The following is an 18,724-nucleotide window of genomic DNA, read 5'->3' as shown; positions in this document are numbered from 1 at the left end:
CACATCAGAACTATATTCTTTGGTTTCACTCATTGTGGTGGATGATTGAGGGAATTTGGCCTTTGTGTTTCCTCATATTTAAACTCCTGTGAAACAAGAAGTCATTCTTGAAAAGTCAAGAAGACAATTTTTATGTTCCTAGTCACCCTGGTGTGCTAAAAAAATGGTAAATATTAATGGAAATATACTTCAGAAATATTTCACTCGTAAAAAAATTCTAGGGGTGCCAATAATTGTGGCCAACGTGCTTTGGAGAAAAACATTTATTTCATAATGCGATTTCCCCCCCACTTTCAATTATTTTACTTCAATGAAAGGTTAGATTTTTGCAATTTGTTTTAAATGGAAGATCAAAAGAAAATTTTTGATCATATTTACCAGGGGTGCCATTAATTCTGACCACAACTGTATATATATACTAGTAATACATGTGTCTTCTTTGAAACACATTGTTAATCTGAAGTTAAACCTGCCTCCTGGTAGGTTTAATTTAAGACTCAATTTAGTCTTGGGGTAACTCTAATCTTCCTCCAGGAAATCAGTTTATTAAACTCTGGACTAAACTAAATCTAGGACTATTTAAAGCCATGACAGAGAAAGCAGATTTCTGTTAAACTGGTTTAAAGGGCCATTTTAGTCTAGCACTAGGCTTAATGTCTGTCCGGGAAACCGCCCCATAAAAAGGAAAAAAAGTCACTGTTACATGATTACCCTTGAAAAGAGTTATGTTGGTAAGAAACAGTTTTGTCTGCAAGCTAAAGATGACAACGCCCCTTTGTATTCAGGGACACGTCGGGTAGACCGGTAGCTCGCTGTGATCGTATAGTGGTTAGTACTCTGCGTTGTGGCCGCAGCAACCCTGGTTGGAATCCGGGTCACGGCAAGATTTTCTGGGTGCCATTGAAATTGAGCTCCATGTCACCACCTCTCCTCACCCCGTCCTTCAGACTTGTCTTTTTGTGCACAGCGCGTGCCCTTGATGTACTCTGGATGTTCGAGTGAATTGAAACTGGGACCTTCTTTGAAAGCACAAGCTCTCAGGTTCGAACCCTTAGAGAAAAGACTGAAAACGAAACGCTCCTATTTATTTCGGAAGAATCTTGCTTCAGAGAGAATATGGTGCGTGTATATGGTTGGAGATATTGCCTTTGTGGTCAAACCCTGTTCCTCAACGGCATCTGCTGAAGAAAGGGAGTGGACACACTCGTCGATGGCCCCAGAGTACAAGCATTAAAAAAAAGAGTTGGCAGGAAAACTGAGAGTGCGCTATAGACATTGGAGATGCACCAGTTCTTGACACAAGAGAACAAGAATGAAAACAAAGAGTGGCAGGAGGGGATGAATCAAGTCCAGTGATGCAGGCTTTGATCACAGCTGCAAAAATATGGAGCGCTTCACGGATTTGCGTGTCATCCTTTCGCAGGGGCCATGCTAATCTTCTCTGTATCGATCCAATCTTAGTATATGTGCTGCCTTAGCAAGCAAAGGTTTGGTGCCCAGCTCAAGGCATATTTACACCTCGGGTTCCAGCGAGCTATCACCAAGGTGGTATGGCCCAGCGAGCCATCTCGCCTCTGCATACCTTTGCTTGACACAATGATTGATGCAAAAGCTCAATCAGTTTAGGAATAGGACATCTTAAAGCTTTAGGGTTCATAAATGGCCAATTTCACCATGATGTAAGAGAGCATCTACTGAAAGAATGGGGTGGGCAGACTTATGGATGGTACCAAAATACAAGCTCTGAATGGGCTGTGTCCTCCAGGTTTTCGAGAAAAATCGAGTTGGCAGAAAAACGGAAAGTGCATAGCCGTTTGCGCCACCGTTGCATGCACTCGATGTAACTGGACACGAAACACAGCAGGAGGAATTAATCCTCTGGAGACTTTGAGGTAGAGGCCCTCTGACACAGGTTGGAAACAAAACCTTGAAGGACTTCACAGATTTTTTTATTTGATTTATTCTTTGATTTTTTCTCTAAATCGGTCTCCTTTCAGCATAGGCGCTGCCTTAACAAGCAAAAAGGCACAGATAATTTGAGGCATATTCAGACCTGGGGGCCCAGCAAGTCCTCACCCAGGTGGTAGAGCCCAGCGAGCCATTTCACCACTTTAAAAAAACCTTGTTTATTAGTGTAGCCTGCCTTCCAGAGGATACATATTCACACACTTTGTAATTCATTCACTGGGCTATCATGCATTCAAACTAATCAAGAGCTGTAAACTTTGATGGGTTGCTGTTGTGTATTTTCATTTAGCTGTTCTCATGATTGCTGCATTTATAGACAACTGTGCCTAGGGTCTTGAAGTTCAATCACACCACGTGTATGTTTTTCCACATTTACACGTATTCCTACTTGGCATATGTAACTCTTTAGGTGTTTACAGCACCGCTGGTCACTGTATGATAAAAATGTGAAAACATCATAAGTAGAAGTCTATTTTAGCTCAAGTTTGCTCTGTGTGAATGTATTGTTCTGTTTCAGTGGTGTTCTGTGACTCAACCTTGAAGGGAAAAGATATTGCCTTTGTGTTCAAACCCTGTTCCCCAAAGGCATCTGCTGAAGAAAGGGAGTGGACAAACTTGTCGATGGCCTCAGAGTACAAGCATAAAAAAAAAGAGTTGGCAGGAAAACTGAGAGTGCGCTATAGACATTGGAGATATTGCCTTTGTGGTCAAACCCTGTTCCTCTACGGCATCTGCTGAAGGAAGGGAGTGGACACACTCGTCGATGGCCCCAGAGTACAAGCATTAAAAAAAAGAGTTGGCAGGAAAACGTCTCGGTTACGTATGTAACCCTCGTTCCCTGAGTAGGGAACGGAGACGTTACGTCGGATGACGACGAATGGGGTTTCGCTTAGAACACCTATCGACCTTGAGTATTACAAAACGAGCCAATGGCAAGGAAATGCCATGGGTTTGCGGAATTTGCATGGCGTAACTCCGCCCCACAACAGGCAGATATGTTTCTTCGCTGAGGAGCCAAGACTGAGCTCAGGCGATCCCCCCGGTACAGCGGAAAGTGGCAGGCAGACGTAACGTCTCCGTTCCCTACTCAGGGAACGAGGGTTACATACGTAACCGAGACGTTCCCTTTCGTTGTCACTCCGAGTTACGTCGGATGACGACGAATGGGGTTACCAGTCTAATCACGCCACCTTCTCAGCTGTCTTCCAGTGCCCTGCGTAAATCTGAGATCCCTGTCGTGAGACTGGCACGGACGAAGGACTCCTATTTAGCACAGGAATACCAAGGTACACTGGGGAGCATATCCCAAAGTTTAGGGGAAATATGCAATTACTGCCAACCCAGAGGGGGGGGACTTAGAGAATACACATATGACCCGAAGGAGACATATGGAGAACACTGGGGTGTCCAGCCGCAGGTGGAATATTTCAACCCCAGGGGTGGCAAGGTGGCTTGCCAAGGGAAAGACACACGCTCAGAGAGGCTTACAGTGGAAATACACATGTGGGGGTCGCTCAGAGGAGGGACCATGCACACGGGAGGCACCTAGCCGACGCACAGGCAATAGACACTGGCGCCAACGTCAGGAGTGCTGGAGGAACTCAGGGCTTTTCGGGGAAGCTCACCTGAGGAGAATATCGCACGTATCCAGTCCGTGGAGTGGAATAGCGAGCAAGCGAAGACACCTGAGCGGGTCCAGTACTAGCTGGTTGAAGCGAGTACATGAGAGGACACTGGCTCCACTCGGAGATTGTAGAATCTGGCGAATGTGTTAGGTGTCGCCCAGCCTGCAGCTCTGCAGATGTCTGTTAGCGAGGCGCCATGCGCTAGAGCCCAAGAGGATGCCACACTCCGGGTGGAGTGGGCGGTCACACCAAGGGGGCACGGTCGACCTTGCTGCTGGTATGCCAAGGCAATGGCGTCCACTATCCAGTGAGACAACCTTTGCTTGGAGAGAGCCTTTCCCTTCAGCTTCCCACCATAACAGACAAAGAGCTGGTCTGAGGTCCTGAAACACTGCGTCCTGTCTACATAGGCGCGGAGGGCGCGTACTGGACAGAGCAGTGCCAAGGCTGGGTCTGCCTCCTCCGGGGGCAGCGCTTGCAGGTTCACCACCTGGTCCCGGAAGGGAGTGGTAGGAACCTTGGGCACATATCCAGGCCGGGGTCTCAGGATCACGTGAGAGTAAGCCGGCCCAAACTCCAGGCACGCTTCGTCAACGGAGAATGCATGCAAGTCCCCCACCCTCTTGATGGAGGCCAATGCAACCAGGAGCGCTGTCTTCATAGACAGGAACTTAAGCTCCACTGATTGCAAAGGCTCAAAGGGAGCACTCCGCAGGGCAGTTAGAACCACTGAGAGGTCCCAAGAGGGAACGAGAGGAGGACGAGGAGGATTCAGTCTCCTCGCTCCTCTCAGGAACCTGATGATCAGGTCGTGCCTTCCAACAGACTTACCTTCGACGGGGTCATGGTGTGCGGCAATGGCGGCAACATAGACTTTCAGGGTGGAGGGAGACAGCCTTCGCTCCAGCCTATCTTGAAGGAAGGAAAGCACGACACTAATCGAACATCTCCGGGGGTCTTCTTGAAGAGAAGAGCACCAGTTGACGAAGAGGTTCCACTTCAACGCGTAGACGTGTCTCGTGGACGACGCTCTAGCGGAAGTGATGGTAGCCGCCACCGTAGGTGGAAGGGTACTCAAACCTGCTTCGTCCCGTCCAGGAGCCACACGTGGAGGTTCCAAAGATCGGGACGAGGGTGCCATAGGGTGCCCCGTCCCTGAGAAAGGAGGTCCTTCCTCAGGGGAATCGGCCAGGGAGGTGCTGTCGCGAGGAGTACTAGTTCGGAGAACCAGGTCCGGGCGGGCCAGTATGGCGCGACCAGAATGACCTGCTCCTCGTCCTCCCTGACCTTGCGCAGGGTCTGCGCAAGAAGGCTCACTGGGGGAAACACATATTTGCGGCCCCGCGGCCAGCTGTGCGCCAGTGCATCCGTGCCGAGCGTGCCCTCGGTCAGGGAATAGTACAGGGCGCAATGGGTCGAGTCGTGAGAGGCAAACAGATCTATCTGTGCGTCCCCGAACTGGTCCCAAATCAGCTGAACCGACTGGGGATGGAGTCGCCAATCTCCCGGGAGGGGCTGAAGCCGTGAGAGCTCGTCGGCTGCACAGTTCAGGGCTCCGGGGATGTAAATGGCATGAAGCGACCTCAGATGCTTCTGACTCCATATGAGGAGGTGGCGGGCGAGTTGCGACATACGGCGGGAGCGTAGACCACCTTGATGATTGATGTACGCTACAGTGGCGGTATTGTCTGAACGGACTAGTACGTGTTGGTTCTTGAGCACGGCCCGGAAGCGGCGCAGAGCAAGACGTACGGCCAATGTAGAAGATTTTATTATTTAGAAAACAAGTAATTTTGCTATATATTTGGACACAATTATTTCTTCTGTCTGTGACTTTGGATTTCCTCTGTGTATGTGAAAGACCTTGAATGGAATGTTGTTTGCTGCAGAAAATTCTATTCTGAGAAGTCACATGGTAAAAGACCTTTACCCAAAACTATCTATAGGGTGTGTTACCTTCTTTGGAAGAAGAAGTATGTATATAACTCTGAACCAAAATGTACTCGGGAGCGCGCACTGGAAGGCCAGAGGGCCAGAGAGCGTTAGAGCGCCGTTCTATGGAACGGGACGGCGTTCGAAAATAAAGTCTAATTATTTCTGGCATCAAAGATCTCTGCGAAGTTATTTTTCAGAAAGATTGAAAACCACAACATTTGGCGACCCCGGCAGGACTTGGGTTGAAGCGGAAGGAACCACGAAAGGCAACACTGGTGACCGACACAGACAACAGTGGCCACTGTACTTTGAGGTGAGCAAATTTTTGCTTTTGAAAAAGTATGTGTTGTCACCAGTGAGCCAGAGTGGTAAGACCCTTTAAAATGCTTCTCCAAGTTTAAAGAACTAAAAAATTGAAAAGAGGATCTTTGATTCTAGAAATAAGTGTCTATTGTTTGTTGATGATGTCAAGTACTGTGTTATAGTGTGGCGGAGCTCCCGTTAGTGTTTGCCAGTGTTTATATAATCTGATGCAGATTGTATGAATATTTGTACTGCTGATGTGCCGCTAAAGGTTTTGTCGTATGTATGTAAGGATTTGAGATGTTTGCTTGTTAAGTTTAACAAGTGTACTGGTTAAGGTTAATCAGTTGTTTTTTTATATTTACTGTTAAGGATAATGGTAAATGTTAATGATTAAGGTTAATCATTTTCTGCTCATTAAGGATAATGAGTATACTGATACGGTTATCAGTTTTATCTGTGTTTCTTATTAAGGTTAATAAGATAGCATGCGCACAGATAAGTTTAGCTTCTGGTTACCGCATTGTTATAGGAATGACAATGGACTGCTCGGGTAAGCTAAATTGAATCGCAGAGGTCTGTGATAGTTTAAAGTTATTCAGTGAAGTATTGTTTGTAAAAACAGTGAGAAACACTGTGAGTAGAATATAGCTCTGTGTGTGTATGTAGGATCCTGTCCTGTGTGTCTGCTTGACTGTGCCTGTGGTTAAAAATAGGGGACAAGGAATGTGTGAATGTGCTTCAGAGACAAGTAATGTATAAATGGGTATTAAAAGTAAAGGAAATAGTAAAAGAAAACAATTGTTTCAAGATATTAGTCTTGCAGATTATTGTAGTATAAATAAGTTAAAGTATAAAATATATATTAATAAATGGACTGATATATATTAATGGATAAATAAATAAAAATGCACGTGCTTAATATATTCTATCTTATATCTGAAGACGTCTAAAATTTGTATCTCATTATCCCTGAAGACAAAGTGAGAAAAATTATTCCATTGTAGATAATTAAGTTTGTGCTAGGAAAAAATAACTTGTGCAGTGTGCTAAAAGTGAACATGATTGGGTGACCAAGTTTCAACAGTCATAAATAATTTACAGCAATCTTAGAATTGTAGTAAATGTGAATTGTTGGAAATGGGTGAGGAAAAGTTGATTCACCATGTTAGATTATTTTGAGCACAGCATGCAAATATAGGAGAAAGATTGAAGGCTGATTTTATGATAGGGAAAATTATTTAATTGTATTATACTCAGAAAATCAAAGTTAGATTATTGCTCATATTGCAATGAAGAAATAGCTTGCTTTTTCCATGCAACGAAGAACTTGCTTTACTAAAAATAGAATGGGAGAACTGCTGTTGTCAACCAGTGAGTATTATATACTATAAAAGATCTATGAAAAAGATGGTTAAAAGTGGAATTTAGATAAAAAGCTAATAGCTCAGGAACAAATATTTATAAAGACTAATTTGATCTATGCAGCTCTCTGAGTGTTCAAGTTTCAGATGGCTTCAGTGTCGAATGGAAGAGGTGAAAGGTCAAAGACGACTGCAGAGAGAAGAAGAAGAGAGGGTGAGGGGCTTTCAGCTCCCCTTCTGAAGATGACCACTCTCTGGAAAACTGGCATGGAGAAAGACTGATTTAATGCTGGAAAAGGTGAAACTTTCACTATTTCACTGGAGACTTTTTCCTGAGGACAAGAGGAAAATCCTGAGATGCAAAGCTGAGGCAAAATCTATCAAAAGCCCAAACTCAGCAGAGGCAGAGAAACAACAGAGCCAATATACAGTCTACCACACCAAGCCTTGAGTGACAGCTAGGCTGACGACACATGCAGAGCGACAGCCATGAAGCTTCAACAGACTGATCATCTAAAAACAGAAGAACTGACCGAAACCCTTCCCTTACGGGCAGCACAGGTGTGGCAACTTCAATGATCCCTCTAGAGACTGCTTCAAATTTAGTTATTATATTAACTTTATTCATTCTGATTATTCACTGGTCTCATAAGCAATTCTTTATATTCTCTGCTAAACTAACCCTCTTTGCTTTTCCAGTAGGTTCAAGTCCAGCCATATAAAAAAGAAAGAGAATACACTGAAAGAGAGAAGTGGGTGCTCAACTCACCAAATAGTTCAAACTGAGGCTGGATTTGTTATAGTGAGGGCTATTATATTAAACAATTATAGGGCTAAAAGCATGAAAAATTATTCTGTAGCAAAGAAAAAGATAGACGCAAAATGTCAAAGAATTATTATTATTGTTTGCAAAACAATGATACTGGTCACTCCATTTTGTTTTGCTAAGTTTTTAGAGATATAGATTGGAGAAAAAATTACTCCAAAAGTCCAAAATTATGAAATCGAAAAAAAAAATGCTGTCAGAACTGGGATAATGAGATGGAAATGTTGTTGGCCATGGATCCAAGATTATGCAGAGATCTCCAATTTCCTAAAGCAGCTCATGAGCAAAAAAAAAAAAAAAAAAAAAAAAGAATAGGAAAAATCAGAAAAACAAATGACAAAATGTATTTGAAAAATTACAATGGCAGGCTTATTATTCTAAAATACTTAGTCTATTAGAATTTGTAAAAAGAAAAAAAGGATTTTAACGGATGGTGTTAAACTAAACCTTATGATCATTGACACTAGTGTTTGACATAGCTGTGTTGACCTGATCAACCCTTGGCTAAAATTATAGGATGCCACATTTAGAGCACAACCTGCAAGAGTGTATGCTGGCCAGTGTGTGTGTGAGAGACACTGAGTGTGAATGAGTGAGAGATTGTGTCTGAAGAGACACTAAGGCAAATCAATTATTTTGCCAATACAGCTGTATTTAAAATTTAACATGTGGGCCCACAGGGCAAATTCTGCCCAGTAAAATAATGACCATGGATGGATTTGGTTAAATTTCCTGGTCAGGAACTGAAGTAACAATATGAAAAATCAAAGAATGAAAAGAGAAAACTAAAAATAGAAAAAACAGTGCCACATTTGCGCAGCGCATAACATATCTGCCTTTTTTTTGCAGCATAACACGTCTGCCTTTCTTTTCAGCATATCATGATGGAGCTGATCTTTGTCAAAAGTATGAAATATTGTCTTGTAACTTTTGTCAAAGTGGGTTGAGTATTGTCCAAGATGCCTAATAAATAGTGGGTTGATAGTGGAACTCAAGACAAAGAGATAACTGAGTTGAATTGACTAATTATAAGAGTACATTGAAATTTATTGTAAGAAAAATGCAAAAAGTTGCAAATAATGATGAAAAGTCAAATTTATGAAAAACAAATAGGAATATATGGATTAAAGTCCTGCTGTTAATGAAAGCAGAAAGAACACCACTCAGCCCACATGACCTTTCTACAGGTAACAGCGAGAAGTACAATGGGACAGATGAGCAGATGATTGAAATCACATGTTGTTTTCACTAACAAAAATAATTAAGCTTTAATTTACAGATAGCAGCAGCTCAATTCCAGGAAGGATTCTGGAACAAGTCTAACAAAAAGAACCAGTAACTATGCTTTGTAATTTCAGAAGAAGTGATCAACAGTGTGACATTTGAGTCCATGCCTCTCAACTTAAAATAAACCAACTGACTTCAGCAACCCCCACAACTGAAGTGAGGGATCAAGGACATGCTGACAATGAGAGAAAGAGTCCATTGCAACGGACGACTCACTGGAGACACCCTGGTGAAAGATTTAATGATTGATGACAAGGTTAACAGAATGATCAAATCATGAATGGAAGAAAAGACAAACTTGACCAGAAACACAGTAATGAGAGGAACTGTGCAAAGAAAAGAGAATCAACAGAGATGAGTACAAGCTCAAACAATACTCAACATCAACCAACTTTCCTATGATTGGATGTTCAGCCCTTGAATAGATTCAGTAGCAACTTAATAATAACCCCACCATAACAAAAATGATTGAAAGTAAAAATATATTACGCAACATAGAAAACAATGATAATGACTAATTAAGAAAAGAAACTAAAATAATGTTAACAATTAATATAGCATAATGGGAATTAAGACAATTCATGAAGGAAAAAATTAGAACTAAAAATAACTTTAAAATACATTTTAAGGGGTACTCAGATGTAACTTGTCAATACAAGGGTATACTTAATTAATTTAAGGCTACAGTTGAAATTAAAGCAAGTATTAACACTGGGTATTAACAAATATTCAATGTCAAAATTGAATTTATAAGATTTGATTCAATATGCAATTGACTAATATTAAGTAGTACTTATAGAAAGTTTATAGACTTACAAGAAGTTATTGAAATTCAGTAACAAACAGGCCCTTGTGAACAATCTAGTGGCACCAGAGGGGGGTCAAAAATAGATATTTAGCATTCACATGAAGGACAGATTGTTGAACCAATGAATACTTTTGAATATTCTCAGTCCAGATGCGCAATGGTTTTAAACCAGTGCGCAAAGGGGGGAGTAAGATAAGGAAATTAAAAAGTAAGGTAAGTGTTACGTGCCTCCCCAGTCTAAGGGGTCAGGGAGGCAGTAACAAGGAAATTATCAACAAGTGGGCAACCAAGAACTCTCCTCCCCTGTCTCACTCCACAAATCACACAGATTTTTAGAACTCAAAAAGACTTTATTTGGATTGATCCAAAGTACAAAAGGAAACGGAAAGCATCAATAGGCTTCGGGAGGGGACAAGGCCAAAACAATAAACATAAAGTTCTGACTATAGGAGAAAAGCCTTCTTAACCTTTCAAAATAAGATAGAAAAGAATAACAAATACCTTACCTCACTCCCTCTCTAGCCCAACACAGGAGAAAAAGGTGGACATAACATAAATGGCATCCTCCTCCCTACTGCTTCCAAAATAAACTTAAATCAAAAAGGAGTCTGGTAACTGGTTTGAAGAATGTAAAAAGAGCTGGTTTAACCGCAGTCCAAGTCTGTTCAGATCAACAACAATCAACAATGTCAGCAATTGACAACAAGATGTACAATTGCTCTTAACACACATGCAAAGGGGTGAGGCAGGAGAAGACAGTCTGGGCACCCTGGAGTCAAAAGAGGATCTCCTCCAACTGGCTTTTCCTTTCCAGCTTTATCCACGAGCTTCCCTAGTCAGGAGCCAATCAGTGGGAACCAGGAGATGATAGTAATTCGTATCAGCTGGCCCCCATTTGGACATGAGAGAATGAGAGAGAGAGAACAAAGAAAGAAAAAAACACCAAAACATTGCACACATAATAACTACGCCCTGGGACGTAACACCCCCATCACCAAATTTACAACCAATGGCTTGTAAATATCTTACATGTACAACATCAATCACATATACCGTAACCCCCCCCCCCCCCGTTAATCTTCATCACAGGCTCTGGAGAGTGCATCTGCCAGCAAGTTCTCCGAGCCCTTCTTGTACTGAATGTTCAAGTTAAACTCTTGCAGGTAGAGTGACCAGCGCATCAAACGCTGGTTCTGGTTGCACATGCGAGAAAGAAAAATTAGAGGGTTATGGTCAGTATAGACGACTAGAGGAATACAACTACCTCCCACATACACTTCAAAATGTTTGAGTGCCATCACTAGTGCCAGAGCTTCCTTCTCTATGGTACTGTAGTTGCGTTGACTTTTAGAGAACTTCTTAGAGAAGTAACAGACGGGATGCTCGACACCATCACCGTCATCCTGCAACAGGACTGCGCCAGCTCCCACAGCACTTGCATCTACTTGCAATTTAAATGGAAGAGAAAAGTTAGGAGCTGACAAGACCGGGGCATTACAGAGAAGGTCTTTGGCGGCAACAAAAGCACACTCACACTGAGGAGTCCAAACAAATTTCTTCACCGTACTAAGCAGGTCAGTAAGGGGAGAAACTAATATTGCAAAGTTTTTACAGAAACCCCTATAGTACCCTGCCATTCCTAAAAAACGGCGTAACTGACGCTTGGTACTAGGGGTAGGAAATTCAATAATGGCGGTTACTTTAGCTGTAACAGGTTTTACATAACCCTGACCTACTTTCTTTCCAAGATAAGTTACCACACCTTTAGCAAATTCACACTTGGCCAGATTCAGGGTTAGTCGAGCATCACTTAATCTGTTAAACAGACTTTCTAAACTGTCGAGGTGGTCTTCCCAGGTACTTGAATAGACTACAATGTCATCCAGGTAAGCTTCACAGTTAGGCAAACCAGACAAAACTTTTTGCATGAGGCGTTGGAAGGTTGCTGGAGCATTTCGCATCCCAAAGGCCATACAATTGTACTGCAGGAAGTTGTCTGGGGTTACAAATGCAGAGATCTCACGTGCACGTGCAGTTAACGGGACCTGCCAATAGCCCTTTAATAGATCTAACTTGGAGACAAACTTTGAAGCACCAACTCTGACCACACAATCTTCCATTCGTGGTAGGGGAAAGGAATCAGGCTTGGTGACGCTATTTACCTTTCGATAGTCTGTACAAAAACGAAATGAAGCATCAGACTTTGGAACTAACAGGCAGGGGGAACTCCAGGGGCTTTGGCTGGGTTCCGCCAAAGAATTTTTAAGCAGGTAATCTACTTCAGCTTTCATGATCTCACGCTTTGCAGGGTTCACCCTGTATGGATGCTGTTTGATGGGAAGAGCACTACCTACATCAATGTCATGAGACAGCACCGGGGTTCTTCCTGGGACATCAGAGAACAGAACGGGATGTTTTTGTAACAACCCTACGACATCCACTCTGTGATTCTTGGACAAATAGGATAAATGTAAATCTAAATTATCCATTATAGCTGAATTGTTCAGACGTACTTCAGTTGTTTTTTCAGCCAGCATCAGCTCGTCGCAGGCAGGACCTACTGTACCATCTACTGACACACTGGGTTCAGACACCGATGTGGAAGGAAGAGAGGGTTTAATTACCTCACGTGCAACATAATGTTTCAACATATTAATGTGACATACTCTCTTCTTTCGTCTACGATCAGGGGTACCCACAACATAATCTGTGTCACTAAGTTTCTGTTCGACGACATATGGTCCAGAAAATTTAGCTTGCAAAGCTGAGCCAGGAACAGGAAGTAAAATGAGTACAGACTCACCCGGCTGAAAATTGCGCTGTACTGCAGTTTTGTCAAAGCAAGATTTCATTTTAGACTGTGCCGTGGCTAGATGGGCCCTTGCCAGTTCACAAGCTTTGTGCAGACGGTCACGGAAAGAACTGACATAGTCTAGAACCGAGACAGATGTATTAGTCTTACCTACCAACTGCTCTTTTAACAACCTTAAGGGGCCTCGAACCGTGTGAGCAAACACAAGCTCAGCAGGACTAAATCCCAGTGACTCTTGAACAGATTCCCTTACAGCAAACATGAGCAATGGTAGGCCGTCTACCCAATCTTTTCCAGTTTCCAAACAAAAGATACGGATCATAGACTTCAGGGTCTGATGAAACCGTTCTATCGCTCCCTGTGACTCAGGGTGGTAAGCACTAGATATGTGATGCTTTATCCCCAACTCTTTCAACATCTCTCCAAACACTTTTGAAGTGAAATTTGACCCCTGGTCAGTTTGAATTATTCTGGGCAAACCAAATGTAGTGCAAAACTTTACGACCTCCTTCAGCACCACCTGTGCTTTCAACGTACGCAACGGTACAGCTTCTGGGTAACGGGTTGCAGTACACATTATTGTTAAAATGTATTGGTGCCCATGTTTTGACTTCGGAAGGGGTCCTACACAGTCAATTAATATCTTCTCAAATGGCTCTCCTATCACTGGTATCGGATTGAGAGGAGCTTTTGGAACAGTTTGATTTGGTTTGCCTGCACGCTGGCAAACATCACATGAACGACAAAAACTAGAGACAGTGGATTTTACCCCAGGCCAGTAGAAATGTTTAGTGATCCGCTGAAATGTTTTAGTGACACCGAGGTGTCCAGCGAGAACATTTTCATGTGCCAATCTTAACACTTGAGAGCGATAACCGGAAGGTAGAACGATCTGAAAAATTGTTTGCCAATCGTGTCTTTCTAAAGACTTTGGCTCCCACTTACGCATTAAAACCCCATCGTCCCAAAAATATCCTACCCGCGCCACTAACAGATCACAATGGTCAACTGCAGCACTGACGCACTTTGAGAGTGTAGGGTCTGATTTCTGCGCAACAACGAGATGGTCCTTACCGAACACGGGAGGAAGATCAGCTGTGGGCTGGGACTCATGACTAGGCACGAGTTCAGTCTCAACTGATAACTCGCACTCTATTGGATTAGGCTGCACAGCCAGGAAAGAATCTGCGAGACCAACAACATCTTGAAACTTTCGTGACTGGGACCTAGTGACAGCACACACAGGAAAAGCTAGAGGATATTTTCCAGAGAGATCCAACGAGTTGCACACAACTGGCTTACTTACAACAATTGGACTGGGGAAGACATTACCACCTGCAAGATCATTTCCCAATATAAGACTGACGTTATCTACCGGCAGTTTGTCACACACACCCAATTGAACCAAGCCCGTGACAAGATCAGATTTCAGATTAACAGTGTGTAATGGAACACTAACACAGCCCATTTCGATGCCACGAACAAGGACATTTTCGTCAGTATATGAAGCATCAGAGAAGGGCAAAACACCATCCAGAATAAAGGACTGAGCTGAACCAGTGTCTCTTAAAATTCGCACGCACTCAACTACAGAACTGTCAGCCAAAGACACATAACCGGTCAGAAGAAATGGTAAATAGGAAGAAGTGTCAGTGGTAATCAAGTCAGGAACAGATTGTACCAGTGCAACATTTTTAGGTCTCGCATTTGCGGTCTTCTGTTTCCAAGCCCGACAATCAGAGATTATATGCCCAGGATCAAGACAGTAAAAGCAGACTCTCTTCTTTTCCACATTTCTTGAGACGGCTTTCCCAGCACTAGACTTACTGACATAAGCACGGGCTGCATCATGAATCACAGACTCTGTAGCGAAGGAAGTTTTTGTTTGACGACCAGAGGGAAAGACGGTTCGGTGGGTAATCGCAAATTCATCTGCAAATACCGCAGCTTCAGAAAGTTTCGATACTTTTTGTTCATTTAAATGAACTACAACTCCTTCCGGTACACAAGTCTTGAAATCTTCCAGCAAGACCAACTCTTGCAACTCTTCATAAGTTGTAGTCTTACTGGCAAGACACCATTTTTCAAAAAGCGATTTCTTTTCTCTAGCGAATTCAACATAAGTTTGTTTGGCTTGCTTTGAACACGCTCTAAATTTTTGCCGATACGCCTCCGGCACTAACTCATATGCCCTTAGAACTGCTGTTTTCACAATGTCATAGTCCAATGACTCCTCAATTGGCAAAGCCGCACACACCTCCTGTGCTTTGCCAACCAGGTTACACTGAAGCAGCAGAGCCCACATGTCCTTCGGCCACTTCAATTTAAATGCGACGCGCTCAAAAGCAACAAAATAAGAGTCTACTTCTGCTTCACGGAAAGGCGGTACTAGCTTGATGTACTTGCCTATTTCAAAGTCAGATTTAGACTCAACTAGATCAGTAGGAGAGGCCGGTATAGGAACTGGTCGGTCACGGAAGCCTTGCGCCTCAAGATCAAGCCTACGCAGTTGAATATCACGGTCAGCTTTAATTTCAAGAGCTCTCAGACGAAGCAGCTGTGTCTCATGTTTCTGCTTACTTACCGCTAGATCCAGCTCTTTTAACTTAAGCGCCACTTGAGGATCTTGATAAGACTCTTTTTTAACACTACTTCCTGAACTTGAACCACTGGACACAGCTTCTTTATCAATTTCGGTGTCGACCACATGCTCTAAGATTAGTTCTGGAAAGACATCTACCTCTACCAATTTCGTATATAGTTCATCTCTTATCACGCTTTTCGTTGCTGCCTTGGCAACCGTTATATTATAAAAGTCAGCTATCACCAGCAGATCTTTCTTTCTACAACGATTGTATTCCTCCAATGTAGGACACAGCGTAAATTTAATCAAATCGAAATCCATATTTTTTTAATATAGGACTTCCTCATCCACCAAAGTTTAAAGCAGCCAAACAAAATTAAAAATTTCCCAACAACAAAAGAAAGAACGGACGAGCCCCCAATTGTTACGTGCCTCCCCAGTCTAAGGGGTCAGGGAGGCAGTAACAAGGAAATTATCAACAAGTGGGCAACCAAGAACTCTCCTCCCCTGTCTCACTCCACAAATCACACAGATTTTTAGAACTCAAAAAGACTTTATTTGGATTGATCCAAAGTACAAAAGGAAACGGAAAGCATCAATAGGCTTCGGGAGGGGACAAGGCCAAAACAATAAACATAAAGTTCTGACTATAGGAGAAAAGCCTTCTTAACCTTTCAAAATAAGATAGAAAAGAATAACAAATACCTTACCTCACTCCCTCTCTAGCCCAACACAGGAGAAAAAGGTGGACATAACATAAATGGCATCCTCCTCCCTACTGCTTCCAAAATAAACTTAAATCAAAAAGGAGTCTGGTAACTGGTTTGAAGAATGTAAAAAGAGCTGGTTTAACCGCAGTCCAAGTCTGTTCAGATCAACAACAATCAACAATGTCAGCAATTGACAACAAGATGTACAATTGCTCTTAACACACATGCAAAGGGGTGAGGCAGGAGAAGACAGTCTGGGCACCCTGGAGTCAAAAGAGGATCTCCTCCAACTGGCTTTTCCTTTCCAGCTTTATCCACGAGCTTCCCTAGTCAGGAGCCAATCAGTGGGAACCAGGAGATGATAGTAATTCGTATCAGCTGGCCCCCATTTGGACATGAGAGAATGAGAGAGAGAGAACAAAGAAAGAAAAAAACACCAAAACATTGCACACATAATAACTACGCCCTGGGACGTAACAGTAAGGAAATTAAAAATTAAAATAAAGTTAAAATTAAAGGCATTTTAGATGAAAAGGCATTTTTGCAAAGTTTTGTGAAATTTGTGCAAAAACAAAGTTAAGAAAAGAACAGCGACAAAAATAGGCCATATGTCAGTATACCAGAAGAACTATTAAAACACTTGGTAATGGATTATGTGGACATGATATAGATGGGTAAAAGCAATGAAATCAGCAGAGGAGGGGCAGGAACAGAAATTAAATTTCTGACAGAGAAGTAATCCTTAGATTGGAAGTCTAAGCAGAAATAACGTCCGATAATGGGTCAACTAAACAGAAGTATTGAAGATTGAAAATAAATTGCATACGAATACAAGGAAGTTTTAATAATGATTAAGTTATAATGCTAATGGTTTAAAAGGTTGATAGAAAAACTTTTGGATGGTTAGATATAAAGAAAAAGAAATGTACATATAAGGAATATGTAAGAGTGCAAAAAGTTGTTCTCTAGAGTTATTTTTCTAATTGTCTAATAAGTTTATTGAATGACTTTTATGAGATAAATGTAACATTGCTCTGAAGCTTTCTTAGTTAGAGTGATTACATGAGACATAATTAGTTTATTCATGATAGCTTATTTAGAAATTAGTAGAAATGAAAAAAATGTATTCAGTTTAGTCTTGAACTGAGGATCTACAATGAGAATGAGAAGCAACACGCGAGATTAAAAAGGTCAAATTGGAATTTATTGTTTAAATTTGGTAATAAAATAGACAGTAAGCGAAATGTATTGCAATTTATTAGATAGGTGTAAAGTGTTCTGTTCACTAAAATTGACTGACTAAAAGATGGATTCTTCGAATTTAAGAATTGATATTCTTTCATAAAAAGCGATAGAAATGATAGTTATGTTTACCCAGCCATATTTTGAATTAATAGTCATATGGAACAAGTAGAACAAAAATGCATAATAAATTAATTAAACTACTATAATAAGCAGAAGATTTATTATAATGCTTTGTCTGCATTAGGAGAAAAACAATTATATGAAAAAAGTAGAATGACTTATGTTTGGTGATCAGTGTTGCACTTTTACTAAATAATATTGTGCAGGGAGGAAAATTTAGCGATTGAGTCAAGAAAAACTTAAGAGCAGAAGTTAAGGAAAACTTAATGAAAAGTTTGGAAAATTAAGGTTTTCTCAATTAGAGATATTTTTGGAGATGCAATATTAAAAGTGGGTTATTATTCTGTTGTATACTTTGTATATTAAGATCACTAGTTGGAAAACCACGATTAAACGAATGAAAATGCGGAAAAAAGATAATGAAAACTAATTTGAGAGGGCAACCAAATTGATATTTACAAACCCTGGATGTTGATCCCATTAAATGAGGAATTGAGGATGAAGAAGATGATTGATGAGCCAGACCCTAGAGGATATCTACACCGCAAGAAAACTTTCAATAGTATAAGAGACTTTTATGTTTGACATACTCTACATAACTGTGTCAATAACAGGCAATGCTGAATCAAATGTATACACACACTTATAACACTGTCTTATTCTTTGGTTTAATTTTGATTAGGGAGAATTCGAGTTTTTTACTTTTTCCATTAAACAAAAAAGAAAGAACAACTAAAAGAAATAAAATGTATGGAAGAAGATGTTTGGCTCGAGTGCTCCTCCGGAGTGTGGTGGCTTAATCTAGTAATTGGTAAGGAGAATGGGTGACTCAGTTGGGTCACTAGGTAGCATAACTGAGGGAGCTGGATTTTGAAACTACACTCTGGAAAAAAGATAGTGAATGTGAGGCTTAATAAGCCTCAGAGGAGGGAATGTAGAAGATTTTATTATTTAGAAAACAAGTAATTTTGCTATATATTTGGACACAATTATTTCTTCTGTCTGTGACTTTGGATTTCCTCTGTGTATGTGAAAGACCTTGAATGGAATGTTGTTTGCTGCAGAAAATTCTATTCTGAGAAGTCACATGGTAAAAGACCTTTACCCAAAACTATCTATAGGGTGTGTTACCTTCTT

The 18,724-nt window shown here is 41.6% G+C and overlaps 1 non-coding gene across 1 annotated transcript; it reads right to left on the bottom strand.

Annotated features, from left to right (window-relative positions):
- Window positions 1-1,378: 1,378 nt before the first annotated feature.
- LOC143712797 (U6 spliceosomal RNA) lies at window positions 1,379-1,481 on the bottom strand. The gene has a single exon (XR_013195089.1). It is a non-coding gene; the product is annotated as a U6 spliceosomal RNA (small nuclear RNA).
- Between the last annotated feature and the right edge of the window lie 17,243 nt (window positions 1,482-18,724).

The sequence above is a fragment of the Siphateles boraxobius genome, unplaced genomic scaffold (assembly GCF_051911475.1).
Source record: "Siphateles boraxobius isolate OS27281-9 unplaced genomic scaffold, OSU_SipBor_1 51, whole genome shotgun sequence".
Classification (NCBI taxonomy): domain Eukaryota; kingdom Metazoa; phylum Chordata; class Actinopteri; order Cypriniformes; family Leuciscidae; genus Siphateles; species Siphateles boraxobius.
The sequence above is the reverse complement of the archived record's forward strand: the minus strand, read 5'-3'. Positions and strand labels throughout refer to the sequence as shown.